Here is a 16,839-nt window from a genome sequence, read left to right as displayed (position 1 = left end):
CTTAGAGAAAATCAAAGAGAAGGAACTACGTTCCAACTCATTCTAGATGCCAGCATTATTCTGAAAGCAAAACCAGACCAAGACTTTACAAATTTCAGACCAATTTCCCTCATCATCCTAGGTGTTAAAAATTACCTAAAGTTTATCAAATTGAACCAAAACATATATAACATAAAGAGCACAGTACATCCTGACCAGATGGAATTTCCCCTATGAGTACAAACTAGTTTGTTTTACCACATCAATAGACCACAAAGGAAAAATTATATGTTAATAGCAATAGGTCCTGTTGACTGCTTGAAGTTTTTTCTCCTTTTGTTAAAATTAAAGAGGAGGAGGAGTTGGAAAATTGCTGAAGTTATTCTGACCCCTTGGAGAGCCTGGCAAGCTACCGAGAGTATCCCTCCTGCATGGCAGAGCCTGGCAAGCTCCCCATGGCGTATTCGATATGCCAAAAACACTAACAACAAGTCTCACAATGGAGACGTTACTGGTGCCTGCTCAAGCAAATGGATGAACAACGGGAGGACAGTGCTACAGTACTATTCTGACCCAGCTCTGTTTAATTCTCCTTAATGTACTTGGTGGGAAAGGGAGCTGATTGCATGGAGTTGATAGGTTACTACTTGGTCCCATGTTCTGATAACAGTATAAGACTGAAGTTCTACCATACCTTATGGTGAATGACTAAATGTTTTTCACTTAAGATCATGATGTGCACACCTGCCACTAGTATTCTCAATTGTACTGAAAGTTCTTATACAGTAACAAACACAGTTTAATTGGGAAAGAAAAAAATAAAGGTATTAGAACTGGAAAAATATTTAAAAATAAAATTACTATCACTGGAGAAAATCCAATAAAATACACAAAAATCTATTAAAATAAGCTCTCAAACTGTACAGTACATAAACAATTGAAATTTGAATATTGTGCCATTTGGAATAATGTTTTTCTTATCAAAAAGATAAGAGGCTGGAGCGATAGCACAGCAGTAGGGCATTTGCCTTGCACACAGCCAGCCTGGCTGAGCCGGGTTCGAATCCTCTGCCCCTCTTGGAGAGCCCAGCAAACCACTGAGAAGCTACCCGTGACATCTTCAATATGCCAAATACAGTAACAACAAGTCTCAAAATAGAGATGTTACTGGGCCCGCTCAAGCAAATTGATGAACAATGGGAGGACAGTGTTTGTTTATCAAAAAGAATGCTTATTTTAATAATTGTATTTTTATAGTTTAACAAAATGCAAACTAATCTATAGCAAGAGGAAACACAACAGTGGCTGCATGGGGGATGAAGAGAAAAGTGGAGGTTTCAGAAGGGGATAAGTAAACTCAGTAGTGTGATAGGTATTTACTATATTATGTGGTGACGCATGCACAGATCCTTGAACATTTTAAAAAGAATCAGATTAGCAATGTAGCACTGTCCTTTCGTTGTTCATCAATTTGCTCGAGCGGGCACCAATAACATCTTCATTTGAGAGTTTTCGTTACTGTTTTTGGCATATCGAATATGCCACAGGGAGCTTGCCAGGCTCTGCCGTGTGGGCGGGATACTCTCGGCAGCTTGCTGGGCTCTCCGAGAGGGGCGGAGGAATTGAACCCGGGTCGGCCACGTGCAAGGCAAATACCCTACCCGCTGTGCTATCACTCCAGCCCAGAATCAGATTAAAGGTAAAGGCCCTCCCGTTGATCGTCGATTTGCTCGAGCGGGCCCAGTAACGTCTCCATTGGAGACTTTGTTGTTACTGTGTCTGGCATATCGAATACTCTCGGTAGCTTGCCGGGCTCTCCGAGAGGGGCGGAGGAATCGAACTCGGGTCGGCCATGTTGGCCGCTTGTAAGGCAAACGCCCTACCCGCTGTGCTATCACTCCAGAATCAGATTACTGATTATTATTGTTATTACACTGTATATTAATTGTACTTCAAAAAAGTCTAGATCAAGGTTGCAGCCCTCAATAAAATCTCTTGTTTGCATAAAATTACTCAGAAAAGACCTGGAGAGCCTGTATAGGAATTAGGCACTTGCCTTGCATACCACAGTATCTGTGGCAATGGTTTGAATTCGAGCGGAACATTTGGTCCCTGAGGTGTACCCTCTAAATGTAGAGCCTGATGTGGGCTCTGAGCACCACAGGACATGAGTCCCCCAAATTATTCAGAAAAGATTTAATATTATGTCCTTCTCCTTCCTCTTCTGGATTCTCACCACTATGTCAAGACTAAAAGTATATATACAAGACTTAGAAAATAGAAAACTACATGCCAGATCTATACACTATGTCCCCAGAGAGATGAGGCTGGTTGCTATGTGAAACTGAATATATTTAATATACTTAAAAAACCAACTCAACATTTTATTAAGTTTATTTTTTTAAGGATAAAATTCAGTGATGTTAGTATATTTAAAAGTTGTACATATGTCGCCATGATAACATTTCAAAAAGATGCATTATTCCAATTAGCAGTCCATGCATCCCAGTCCCACCCTCTTCCTTGTCCCAAGAAGCCATTAATCTGCCTGTCTCTCTGAATTTGCCTATTCTGTATATTTCATCTAAGGAGAATTCCTTGGGGTGTGGCTCAGTAGAAATACACATGCATTGTATTTGAGGTCTTGAGTTTAATTTTCAGCACTATAAAAATCATCAAAAAAAACCTCACCACCTGAATCTAAAACCTCATTCTTACTAGTTTCTTCTCACATGTGAAGTTTTACAAAGTAACAAATATAGTTATTAGCTGAAGCACAGCGGGTAGGGCGGTTGCCTTGCATGCAGCCGACTGGTGTTCGATTCCTCTGTCCCTCTCAGAGAACCCGGCAGGCTACCGAGAGTATCCCGCCTGCATGGCAGAGCCTGGCAAGCTCTCTGTGGCATATTCTATATGCCAAAAACAGTAACAAGTCTCACAATATTACTGGTGCCCACTCAAGCAAATCGATAAACAATGGGATGACAGTGTTATAGTGCTGCAAAATTATATAATCTCTGACCTTCAGTTAGCATAATTTTTCAGGGTTTACCCACATTGTAGTCGTGCCACTACTTCATTCTATTCTATGGCTAAATAGTATATGTTATAGCTAATTTTATTTATCAATTAGTAAGTCTAATAAATTTGGGGGCAAGAGTCTTGTGAAGTTACAAGCTGGAATAAACAAAACTTTGTTTACAAAGCAAAAATAAACTTTGACTAAGACCTAAAGCCAATTTTTAGTTCCTAATCTTTTAAGGTTAGCTGAGAATGCTCCACAGACTGTAAGAGGGTATGTATGTTCCTTAGTAGCTACTTCATAAATGGCAAGGAACATGGTGGAATAGGTTATCTAGAGGAAAGATTTAGGGACTCAAAAGAACAGAGAACAGAGAGTAAAATCAGGGCATGGTTCAGAATGTCCTTCATCCTTAGAAATTGCCTGAGTCACTTGCAGAACTGGGTGTGAAATAGCTATATTTCATTGTCTTCTATGATCAGCTCTTCTTATCCATTACAAATAGAGTGTATTTATGTCATTATACACGTTAGGAAAGCAAGCTAGCCAGTGTTTTTAAAAATTTGTTTCTAGACCAAGAATCAAGACCACTAGACCAAGATTAGTACTGATATGAAAGTTGCTATGCACCCGAAAGCGATGCAGGATTATGCATTAGATTCACTGGTTATATAATGCTTTGGTTGTAGCCTTTAAGGGAATGATGGAAAGGATTAGGTGTGTGGATTGAAGCAGTTCTAAGATTCTTGTTTAAGTGATTTACTGGGGCATGTTTTCAGAATAAAGGAATTTAGAGATCCTTCTCTCAAGCTAGAGCATAGGAACCATATCTAAGCAACAAAACACTATTAGGTCTAGACTAACTTCAATCTGATACTATGGAGAATAACTGGAGCACCAGAATTAGTCTCATGTGGAAGCAAGGGAGATTATGTTGGGAACTCTCTTACCTGGTCATTGGCTGAAGGGATAGAAGCATCACTTTCTGTTCAAGGGAGCTATCCTTAGCCAAGGGCAGCTTTCTAGAAGAGAAGGTAGCTGTTGAGCCATGGGCTACTATTTTTTTTCTTAGATAGGTATTTTTTAAAATTTTATCACCGTGAGAACAATTACAGAACTTTCAGGTTTAAGTCTCTCAAAACAACAATGAGATATCTCACACCACAGAGACTAGCACACATTCAAACACAAAAGCAACCAGTGCTGGCGTGGATGTGGGAAAAAAGGGACACTCTTTTCACTTTTGGTGGGAATGCCCACTAGTCCAGTCTTTCTGGAAAACAATATGGACAGTTCTTCAAAAACTAGAAATTGAGCTTCCACATGAACCCGCAATAGCACTTCTCAGAATATATACGGAGGATGCAAAAAAGCACAGTAGAAATGACATCTGCAACTATATGTTCATTGCAGCACTGAATAGCCAAAATCTGGAAACAACCTAAGTGCCCTACAACAGATGACTGGCTAAAGAAACTTTGGTACATCTAAACAATGGAATATTATGCAGCTGTCAGGAGAGATGAAGTCATGAACTTTGCTTATAAATGAATAGACATGGAGATTATCATGCTAAGTGAAATGAGTCAGAAAGAGAGGGAAAGACATAGAAGGACTGCTCTCATTTGTAAAATATGAAACAACATAACATGAGGCTGACACCTAACGATAGTAAATGCACAGGACAGGAAGATTGCTCCATAGCTGGAAGCCTGTATCATGAGCAAAGGGGAGAAGGCAGCTGGAATAGAGAAGGGATCTCTAAGAAAATGATGGCATGAGGAATGGTTCGGGATGGGAGATGTGTGCAGAAAGCAGATAAAGGACCAAACGTGATAACTTCTCAGTGTCTGTATTGCAAACCATAATGCCCAAAAGTAGAGAGAGATTATGGGGAATCATGTCTCCCATGGAGGCAGGGGGAGGGTGGGAAAGGGGGGGTATACCAGGGATATTGGTCGTGGGGAATGTGTACTGGTGGAGGCATGGGTGTTTGATCATTGTGTGATTGTAACCCAAACATGAAAGCTTGTAACTATTTCAAGGTGATTCAATAAAATAAAAAATTTAAAAATTTAAAAAAATTAATCAAGTCTCAGTCATACAATGATCAAACACCCATCCCTTTACCAGTGCACATTTTCCACCACCAAGAACCCCAGTATACCCTCCATTCCACTCCACCCCACCCCCTGCCTGTGAGGCAGATGATTCCCACTTAACTCTCTCTCTACTTTGATTACATTTATTATTTTGACAAAAGATGCACCATTATTATTTAGAATTTTCCCCAAACAATCAGACCTGCTGAAAAGGCATCGTTAGATAATTTGTTTTCTATTGCAGGTTATGAAGAGCTTATGATGTCACATGGCCGCAATAGCGGCTGTGCAATTTTGGATTTCTGATATTTTACTAATTAAGTCTGGAGGGATTTCTGCCAAAAGCTGCTGGGTTCCCAGATTGGTTTGTGTGCCTTTGGGATCATAGCCATTCTGGAGCCATAGAACCGCTCGTGGGGGCCAATTCATGGTGTCGGCGGGGCAAGAAGGACGGGCCATTTCCACCCCCCATCCCATGAGGCCACTGATGCCCTGTCACTGCCGGCTCATACCTGGCTGTCCAATAGTCTCTGAGCCTACGGCCACCAAGCCGGGCAGGGTCGGGGGAAGGCAGAAGGGACAAACACCCTTTCCCACCCCGGGGGGGGGGGGCAAGGCACCATAACTTAATGCATAGTCCAGACACATTTCTGCCAAAAGTTTCTGGGTTCCCAGATTGGTTTGTGTGCCTCTGGGATCATGGTCATTCTGGAGCCGGAGAGCCACTTGTGGGGGGCAACTTGTGGTGTCCCATGGGCTACTATTTGCAGCTGCTGAGGATATGTAAACTTACCTGATGAGAGGGATCAAGATGGGGGACCATAGCATGCATTACAGGGAAGATGGAAGTAAAGGTATTTTTGAGGAACAGAAGTAGGGATTGAGGTAGAGATATTTATTGTCCATTGAATATCCATGTTTTCTACACATACAAGTCCCCTTTACTATTTAATGGAGTTATTTAGCAAAGAGCTTGAAGAAGGAGCACTTGTAATTTTTTCACCTGAACAATATTTTTTCCTTTTTAAAAAATTTTTACCTGTTTACATAACAGTTGTTTTTACTTTGTGCTAATGTTTATGGAATTGATGTATAGTTCACTTCATGACTATCAAAGTGTGCAAGATGTTCCACCAATGTCCTTTTGTACCCCACCAATGTCCTTTTGTTTCTTTCAGTTCACTTCATCATTCTTCTGCCCACTCATTACCCCACCCACTTATCATTCCCATACTCCCCACCCAATGTTCTCAGTTGTGTAATTTAGGGTCAAGGGTTCATCATAATTTGATAATATCTAGTCTCTTCTTTTATTTCTCAGTACACTACAAATGAATGTGGCCATCCAGTGTTTGTCCTCCTGCCTCTGGTTTATTTTGCCTGACATCCTCAGTTCCATCCAAATTGTAGCGAACTGCAAAATTTCATCTTTTCTTATGACTGCATAATATTTCATTGACTATATGGACCACAACTTCTTTACCCATTCATCAATCATTGGACATTTGGATTGTTTCCATATGGTGCCTATTATAAAAAGTGCTTCAATGAACAGATGTACATATGTCTTTTTAAATGAAATGGTTTTGTGTTTGGGAGGTAAATGGCAAGAAATGGGTATGTTGTCTGATTCAGTCTCTATGAAAAACATTATGAAGATGTCTCAAAATAGAAGATGAAATAATGAAAGACAAGAGAGATATTAGAAAAACAATACCATTCACAATCATGCCTCAGAAAAATCAAGTGCCCTGGAATCAGTTTAACTAAAGATGTGAAGGATCTATACAAATAAAACTAAAAAAACACTACTTTAAGAAATAAAAAAGGACACAAGAAAATGGAAACACATCCCCTGGTCATGGATTGGGAGGATTTAACATTTTGAAAAAAAGCAATACTCCCCAAAGCATTATACAGATTTAATGAGTCCTTATAAGGATACCCATGACATTTTTCAAAGAAATAGATCAAACACTCCTGAAATTCATATGAAACACCCACAGGATAGCTAAATTAATCCTTGGGGAAAAGAAAATGGGAAAATCAACTTCCTGAACTTCAAAATGCACTACAAAGCAGTAGTAATTAAAATAGCATGGTACTGGAATAAAGAGAGACCCGCAGATCAATGGAATAGAGTCGAATATCCTGATACTGACACTCAAAATATATTATCACCTAGTCTTTGATAAAGGAGCAAGAAATGTGAAGTGGAGCAAGGAAAGCCTCTCTAACAAGTGGTGCTGGTAAAACTGGGCAACTACATGCAAAAAATGAACCCAGACCTCTTTCTAATTCCAGGCACAAAAGTCAGATCAAATGGATTAAAGACCTTGATACAAGACCTGAATCTATAAGATACCTGGAGAAAAAAGTGGGCAGAACCCTTCATGACATTGAAGCTAAAGGCATGTTCAAAGATGAAACACCACTGACCAAGCAAGTGGAAGTAATAACAAATGCAACTACATTAAATTAAGAAGCTCCTGCACCTCAAAAGAAACCAAGACCAAGATACAAAGACAGCCCAGAGATTGGGAAAAAATATTTACCCAATACTCATCTGATAAGGGGTTAATATCCAAGATATATAAAGCACTGGTAGAATTTTACATGAAAAAAAAAAAGCTTTAACCCCATCAAAAATTGGGAGAAGAAATGAACAGAAACTTCCTCAAAGAAGAAATACAAATGACTCAGAGATACATGAAAACATGCTTTACATCCCTAATCATCAGGGAGATGCAAATCAAAACTACAACGAGATATCATCTCACACCACAGAGACTGGTAAGGTAAAGGTAAAGGTAAAGGCCCTCCCGTTGATCATCGATTTGCTCGAGCGGGCCCAGTAACGTCTCCATTGGAGACTTTGTTGTTACTGTGTTTGGCATATCGAATACTCTCGGTAGCTTGCCGGGCTCTCCGAGAGGGGCGGAGGAATCGAACTCGGGTCGGCCATGTTGGCCGCTTGTAAGGCGAACGCCCTACCCGCTGTGCTATCACTCCAGCCCACATTCCAAAAGAGCAAAAGCAACCAGTTCTGGCATGGATATTGGGAGAAAGGTGGGAATGCTGATTGGACCAGTCTTTTCAGAAAACAGTATGGGCATCCTCAAAAAGCTGGCAATTGAGCTTCCATATGATCCAGCAATACAATTTCTGGGAATATACTCCAGGGGTACAAAAACACACTGCAGAAATGCCATCTGCATGTCTATGTTCATTGCAGCACTATTCACAATAGCCAGAATCTAGAAACAACCCATGTGCCTGAGAACTGATGACTGTTTAAAGAAACTATAGCACATCAACACAATGGAATGCTATGCAGCTATTAGGAAAAATGAAGTCATGAAATTCACTTATAAATGGATCGACAAGAAGAGTAGCATGCTGAGTTGAAATGAGTCAGAAGGAGAGGGACAGACAGAATGACTGCACTCATTTGTGGGATGCAAATAAATATGATACTAGTATCCAAGGACAGTAGAAACAAAGGTCAGGAGGATTGGTCCATGGTTGGAAAACTGCTTCAAGTGCTTGGAGGAAAAGGCAATTGGGATAGAGAAGGGATTACTACGACATAGTAGGAAATGATTACTGTGGATAAGAACTGCGTGCTGAAAGTAGGTAAAGGAACAAATATGATAACCCTTCAGTATCTGTATTGCAAACCATAATGCCCAAAAGGGGAGGAGGGAGGGGGGAGGAGAAGGGGGGGAGGAGAAGGAGGAGGAGGAAGAAGAAAGGAGGAAGAAGGAAGAGGAGGAGGAAGAGGAGGTGGTAGAGGCAGGCTGGGGGTGGGTGCTGGCAGGAGGGAAACTGATGTCATTGGTGTTGAGAAATGTACACTAGTATAGGGATAGGTGTTGGGACATTGTATGACTGAAACCTGATCATGAACAGTCTTGTAAACGTGTATCTCATGGTGACTCAGTAAAGACCAGAGTTCCTATATAAACCAAAGCATTTAAGATTCCCTTAGTGTTCTGCAATCTTGAAGCCCAAGTGTTGAAATGTCATTGCCTCTGGTGACCATGAGTGCCTTTAAAGAGCAGAACCATCCCCAATACCCATCTTGCTAGCTCATACTGAACTTAAAACATGAACTCAAAATCAACTTTTGTATGTTGAAGTCACTGACTTTACTGTTAAGTTACTATCAGTATAAATCAATTCTGTCAATTAGCAGCTGATTCAGAAAGTAGAACCACTATATATAATACAATATTTGTAATTTATGATTAGGAGTAGAGCTTAGGCAGCCTTTGGATTTGCAAAGATAACACAAGCGGGCAGGGCATCTGCCTTGCATGCAGCTTACCCAGGTTCAATCCCCAGCACCTCATTTGGTCGCCCAAGCATTGACAGAAGTGATCCCCAAGCACAGAGCCAGGAGTAAGCCCTGGACACCTCTGGATGAAGTCACCAAACTACCAAAAAAACCCCAAAACTTCTTGCACATGGTGATAAGGTTGAACTCTCTGGAGGCTAACAGTTCAAAATAAAAGCTGAATACAAAGTGGGCAAGAGCAAGGACAACTGGACCACATAAGGACAAATAGGAAACGATCTCTATCTCCTGCGTCAGTGATGGGGTTGACCTGCAGAAGTTGGCACTGTCTTCGAAGCAGAGAATTGTCATCAGGAGGAGAATTTATGAACAGAACTTGAGCAACATCAAGAAAAATATATAATCAAAATGAATACAGAGCCAGAGAGGCAGTATAGGGGTTAAGGCACTTGTTTTGCATGAGGTGAATCCTGGTTTGAATCCTTGTGACCATATATGGCCAGCTGAGCACTGTCAGTGGTCACTCTTGATCCCAGAGCCAGGAACAATGACGGAGCACCACCGGATGTGGCTCCCAAACCAAACCAAACCAAAGCAAAAAAAATGAAGACAATTTCTTAGTCACTCCTCACTAAGGATATTATTCGTTACTTCTGAGAGAATGAAAAAGGAACTTAGTGTAGGAACTTAAAAAATAAAATACAGTGCCAGGGCCCAGGCACCAAGTGAAACAATAGAGTACCTCTTAAGAGACCCTGGATTCAATCCCTTATACCACAAAATAAATAAAAATGCAGTGATGTACCATATGGTTTTTAAAAGTATAGTCCTTAAAGTACAGGTTCTTTGAGTCTGAGTGACAGCATAAGTGGTAAGATCATAGGCTGAGTGGGAGCCTCTGAGCTGCACTCTACTGCTTACTGTTCTCTTAGTTTTTCTAGGAGTGGCCCTGGTGGTCTTTAGCACCCTTGGGCCCCAGTACTGGGGAACACTGATGCTGTCATGCCTGCATAGATGAAGAATAGCCCCAGGTTGCCTAGGAACCTCTTGGTGTGGGTCTCTACTTTGAAAAAAAGAATATATGTTCTGTGAAGTGAGAAATTCATTTGCATTCTATCTGTTTTTACATAAGATAGTTATCTTCTCTGACTTATTTCTACATCTTAAAATGGTAATAAATTAAAATTTCCTTGGAGTCATGGATGTGACTCTGCAGTAAAGAGCATGCCTCACATGTGTTTGTTTAATCATCTTTGTTTAATCATCTGCACCACACACACAATAATATATATAATTATATAATAATAATGCAAAATCCAACTTTTCTCAAACGTTTGTTGTGAAGATTGAGTTAATAAAAAGAAAGCACTTAGAAGAGCATGATGCACATGTTCCTATTCAGTGATAATGTTGTAACTCTTGTATAAATCATGCTTTGGCTTTACAACAAAATATACATATTTATAAGTCTCTGTAAATTTCTAAGTTGATTACATGAAGTTCTGGTTGGGAAAGTTTCTTCCATGTGCTATTCTGCCTGATGACTATAAACAAGATTCTGGTGATCAAAATAGAGAAAACAATACTGTTTTTGATTTTTGATCACACCTACAAGTGCTATCTCTGGCTCTGTGCTCAGGAATGACCCCTGGAAATGTTTGGGAAACCTTAAATGGTGCTTGGGATCAAAACTGTGTTGGCTGGACTAAAGGCAAGCACTTTATTTCTCCAATTGTTTAACTTCCGTTTCCTGCATAAAATCTGAGCTTAAACGAGGAAGACTTACAAATGAGATACATTCAGGGACCAATGAAACATTTCAACATATTTTCCTTGTGAACACATTTCTCCTGCCAAAATAATGTACTTTGTTTAAAAGAGAGGTCATTCTTTCCCCTTACTAGGCCAAGTGTAGCCTCCAGATATGATTTGCTCTCCCCGTGTTTATATACAAGTGGATAATTGTCCACATAAAAACCCAGATTTTTAGTTTCTTTTTAGAAGAGTGGAGGATCTGAGAATACTTGGGTCAGATGCAGAAAATAGTAATATAATGGTACAGCAGCAGCAGCTACAATATGCTTGCCTGTCTAGTATCTGACAATACTTACAATACTTGCATTGAGCCCAAATTTTAAAATGCATTGGTGGTGGGAGGGGTAGAAAAAATATATATATATTTTATGGGATAAAACACATATCTTACATATGTAATGCCCTGAGTTCATTCTTTTTTTTTCTTTTTGGGTCACACCCAGCGATGCACATAGATTACTCCTGGTAATTCCTTTCAGACACCTAGGAATTACTCCTGGCGGTGCTGGGGGGACCGTATGGGATGCTGGGACTCGAACCCGGGTCGGCCGTGTGCAAGGTAAATGCCCTACCCACTGTACTGTTGCTCCCGAGTTCAATCAAGTACTGCATGACTGACTGTTCAGCAAAGGGGGTGGTGTGCCTAGATCACCCTTGGCTCCAGAGAATAAGGAAAAGTACAGAAAAAGAAAGAAATTGAGGGGGAGGGAGAAGAGACAGACAGGAAGTGGGACATTATGGGTCAAGGGGATTTAGGTATATCAGTGTCAAGTAATGGTATAGCTAAATATCCAAACCACAGAGTCAACAACACTGAAATAATGAGACCCACACTTTAACAATCAAATTTTAAAATGGTGCCGGTCCGGATGCAGGCTGGGGATGAAAAGGAGGAGAGAACCTGGGAATACAGGTGGAGGGAAGTTGATACTGGTTTTAGGATCGGAGCTGGAACAGTCTGTCTAAAACTCATCTATGAATAACTTTGAAAATCATGGTGCTTTAATAAAATTTTTTTTCTTTTTGGGTCACACCCGGCGATGCACAGGGGTCACTCCTGGCTCTGCACTCAGAAATTACTCCTGGCGGTGCTCAGGGGACCATATGGGATGCTGGGAATTGAACCTGGGTCAGCCGCGTGCAAGGCAAATGCCCTACCTGCTGTGCTATCACTCCAGCCCCTAAAGTATTTTTTTTAGAAAAGAAACATCCATAGTAAATATGAATTTTTAAATCTAGTTCAATAAAATATTCCCCTCAACACAGATAAAAACTTTCCAACTTTTTTTGTTTGCTTGTTTTTGAACACCTGGCAGCACTCAAGGGCTGACTCCTGGCTTTGTGCTCAGGAATCACTCCTGTCAGGCTCAGAAGACCAGATGGGGTACCAAGGATAGAACCAGGGCTAGCCAAGTGCAAGACAGTGCCCTATTGTTCTATTTCCCCAACCTTTTGCTTGGTCTCATTCTACTTTTTTTCTTTTTGGTTTCTGGGTCACAACATGTTACTTCAGACTTATTCCTAGTTGTGCTCAGTGATCATTCCAGGCCATGTTTGGGGGAGTATATGTGGTACCCCAGATTGAGCCTGATCAGCTGCATGGACAAAAGCTTAATCCCTGTCTCTCCAACTCCTTATTTTACTTATTGCATTTATAGTTTTACAGGAAAAAAGTAAAGCACATTTAAAAATCTTGTCCAAAAAGATACTCTAAGCTTTGTAAAGAAAGACAATTACTCTCAGTTGAAAAAAATCTTTAAGCCATGTATCCTGGCAAAATGAAACATTAAGTATAAATACTTTTTAATTTTGATAGTTTCACAACAATCAAAGCTGACTGAAAATGCGTCACTGAAGTACTGGAGCATTATAAAGCAATTGGTCTGGCTTTGTCCCCACATAATCATTCAGTCACAACAGGGATTGCCACTTGAGTCTCGTGGGGGTAGAAATCTGATAACTTTGGTTACCTTCTTGTTGCCAACCTTGTTGATTAGAAAACTAGTTGACCTAATTTTCTCCCTTGGGATGTTTCTGATGGTGTTCACTATTTTTTCACTATTGGAATAGACTTACCTGAGTAATGAAAGCCTTTCTTTCTCAGTTATATTATAGTCATCCATCCTCCCACTATAGAAGAAGTGTACTGCAAAGCTCCATATAGTAAGGACTTAAAAAACTGAGTTTAAAGGACCTGGAAAATGGCTCAGTGGCTTAAAGCACCTGCCCTGCAAACGTAAGGCTGTCACTGTCACTGTCCTCCCATTGTTCATCGATTTTCTCGAGCGGGCACCAGTAATGTTCCCATTGTGAGACTTGTTACTGTTTTTGGCATATCAAATACATCACGGGTAGCTTTCCAGGCTTTGCTATGTGGGCGGAATACTCTCGGTAGCCTGCCGGGCTCTCCGAGAGGGAAGGAGGAACTGAACCTGGGTTGGCCACGTGCAAGGCAAACACCCTACCTGCTACACTATCACTCCAGCCCAAGCATAAGGCTAAGAGTTGAAATCCCAGAGCTGCCCACATGCTGTGAAGTGATCCGAAAAGCTCTGCTAAAAGCCCTCATGTAAAGGGCAGGCACTGAGGTCATCCTGACAGCCTAGCTGTCTGGAGATCTGTGGGAAGGGACTAAACATAAGCTTCAAGTTTGTGTGCAAACATCTTAAGAATGAGCTCTTGTATACACTCTACAACTGTAAATGTGGTAATTTATTTGATAATCACTTTACATTTACTTGTGCCCACTATGTCTGTGATGCTTAAAAAGAGAGCCCTAGTAGAAGTTAATGTAATTGGTGATTTTTCCCCACCCACCTCTTGATTCAACTTCCCCTCTTCTGCTCTGTAATTGGTGATTTACTAGTTACATCAAATGGATGTTCAAGACGTCTCCACCGAGAGCTTTACCAATAGAGTCAGAATTTAACAGGAGTCTATATATTTTAAGAATCTATGGGGCAAGGGATTTAAAACAATATTTTTGACATCCTACAGATTGGGAGAATATATTTATTTGCACAGGATACAGCAGATAAAGGGTTAATGTCCAGGATTTATAAAGTACTCACAAAACTTAACAACAGAATCCAATAACCCTATCCAAAAATGGGGGAGAAGAGATGAACAAGATACTTCCCCAGAACTCAGATGAATGGCTAGCAGGCATATGAAAAAGTGTTTATCATTATTATTATGGAAATGCAAATTAAAAACAACATTGAAATATCATCTCACATCAGTGAAATGCATATGTCAAAAAGACTGGAAAGGAGCTGAAGAGATAGCGCAGTAGGAAGGGTACTTGCCTTGCACGTGACCAACCCGTTTGATCTCTGGTACCACACATGATCCCTAGAGCACCATTAGGACTTATGCCTGAGCATAGAGCCAGGAGTAAGCCCTGAGCTTTGGGGTGTGGCCCCAAAACACAGCTTTGGGGTTTGGCCCCAAAACAAAGCAAGACTGGAAACAACAAGTATAGGTGGGGATGTGGTGAGAAAGGAACCCTCATTCACTGTTGAATGTCAATTGGTTCAGCCTCTATGGAAAACATTATGGTATTAAGGCGACTTTTCAAGAATGTAAGAATAGAACTCTCATACACCCAGAGATACCACTTCTTGGCTTCTAACTCCAAAGCACAAAAACATTAATTCGAAGTGGTACATGTGTAATAGCCAGAATACGGAAACATGGGCTAAATGTCAACTATGGATAACGGATCAAGAAGTTGTGATACACAATGGGATGCTACACAGCTATAAGATGAAATCATGCAATTTTCCATTAGAAGAATTCCAAAAGAGTCAAGAAAGATCACTGACAGAAAAAAGTGTATAAACTTTTTTTGTATAAAAGTGTAACGTGAGGTTATCATGCTGAATGTAGTCAGTCAGGAATTGGGGGACAGATATAGAATAGTCTCTCATTTGTGGGATAGTATTATCATAGTACATAGTAATGGAGTAACAAAACTGCAGTTAGTCTACAGAACTGAGCTCACCTGAGTGGGAAAGAAATGGGCGTGGGTGGATGGGAGGAGTATAGGGGGCATTGGTGAGAAAAGCAGGTACTCTAGTGATGGCTTGGAAAGTATTTGCATGAAAGCATCTTTAATAGTATTGTATAGTACCACATCTCAATAAAAATGGAGGAAGAATACTTGATATTTTTGTACCTGCTGTAACCCTTACCCTGAAGTACTATAATGGGCTGAATTATGTCTGCTTTAAAAGATATGCTGAAGTAACCTCCCCTTCCTCAGTACCTCAAATCATTATTGTGTAGAAATAGGACCTTTAAAGAGGTAAGTTATAATGAGGCTATTAGGGTGAGTTCTAATCCGCTAAGCCTGGTGTCCTAATTAGAAAAGGAATTTGCAAAGGGATTCACAGAAAGAAGGCAATGTGAAAAGACACAAAAGGATAATACCAAGTGAGGACAAAGCATGCAAGTGACCAATCAAATATTGAAATCACGAAAATGCCTAAGATGACCAGAAGTTAGGAGAGGACAAATGTTTTCTAGAGCCTTCTCACCAACATCTTGATTTTAGACTTACTTCCAGCCTTCAGAACCATAAGGCAGTATATTTGCTGTCTATTTGAGGGGAGGGGATTTGCGGCCACACCTGGTGCTGCTCAGCGATCACTCCTGGTGGTGCTCAGTGGATTATCTACTGTGTTGGGAATCAAATCAAGGCTGGCCATGTGCAAGTCAAGTACTTTAACCTCTGTACTATTGCATAGGCCCTGTACGTTTCTGTTTAAGCTGCCTAGATGTGGAACTTTGTTACAACGCTAGCAAAATAATGAGTACTTTTAACTATAAATTTCTTTTTCATATATTAGAGCGCCTTGAGGAGTACCAATTTTCCTCTTTAATGTTTTAACATTTGCATGGAGTGGCATATCCTTTTATACCTTAAAATCCGATTGCTACTGATATTTGTTTTAACATCATTTAATATTTGATCCATAACATGTAAATAACCCTGATGTTTAAATCAAGGGACTTAATTTTGGGGTCGACAGAAGGTCAGTGAAAATGTCCTAAGTGACATGAGGGGTCAGTGGAATTACTGGAAAAGATAATGAAGATGAATAGTTGAAGGATTAAATCATTTCACTACTTTGTTTTGGGGGTCACACACAGCTATGCTCAGGGATTACTCCTGGTTCAGACTTCAGGGATCACTCCTAGCAGGGCTGAGGATGGAACATTATGCTAGGCAAGCACCTTATCCACTGTACTATACCTACAGCCCATCATTTCACCTTTTAATGAAAATTAATGTATCTGTAAATGCAATTTCTTTTATTTTTGAAACTAGTACAAATTGATTATTCTCTTCAGTTCTGTCAATGTTTTTTTTCTTAAATTTTTAGAATTCTCAAATATGTTGGCTTTGGTTTTTGTTTTAGTGCCCATTATCTTACCATCTCATTACAAAATGGGTTTTTTAATTGTCTTAACATATTCAATTAGTGTGGCACATCATTCATACCCCATTTTCTTCCTTCTTACTGAGCTTCTGAATAATACCTGCCACAAAGAAAGGATTCTGTATTTCTTTAATGTAAAAGTAATGTATGAAACCAGATTATGGGGCTGGAGCA

General features: G+C 40.2%; 2 protein-coding genes across 3 annotated transcripts in view; both read right to left on the bottom strand.

Annotated features, from left to right (window-relative positions):
* The window catches only part of SRPX (sushi repeat containing protein X-linked), a 152,699-nt gene extending 148,701 nt beyond the window's left edge, over positions 1–3,998 (bottom strand). The window contains exon 1 of the mRNA XM_056131228.1: positions 3,952–3,998. The gene's annotated coding sequence lies outside the window, so the exon portion shown is untranslated. The remainder of the gene's footprint in view (positions 1–3,951) is intronic.
* RPGR (retinitis pigmentosa GTPase regulator) overlaps positions 1–16,839 on the bottom strand; it is a 160,308-nt gene that overhangs the window by 90,477 nt on the left and 52,992 nt on the right. For both annotated transcript variants that reach the window (XR_008794859.1, XR_008794860.1), the window contains exon 18: positions 3,952–4,023. The gene's annotated coding sequence lies outside the window, so the exon portion shown is untranslated. The remainder of the gene's footprint in view (positions 1–3,951; positions 4,024–16,839) is intronic.

This window comes from Sorex fumeus, unplaced genomic scaffold (assembly GCF_029834395.1).
Source record: "Sorex fumeus unplaced genomic scaffold, SorFum_2.1 ptg000086l, whole genome shotgun sequence".
NCBI lineage: Eukaryota > Metazoa > Chordata > Mammalia > Eulipotyphla > Soricidae > Sorex > Sorex fumeus.
The sequence above is the reverse complement of the archived record's forward strand: the minus strand, read 5'-3'. Positions and strand labels throughout refer to the sequence as shown.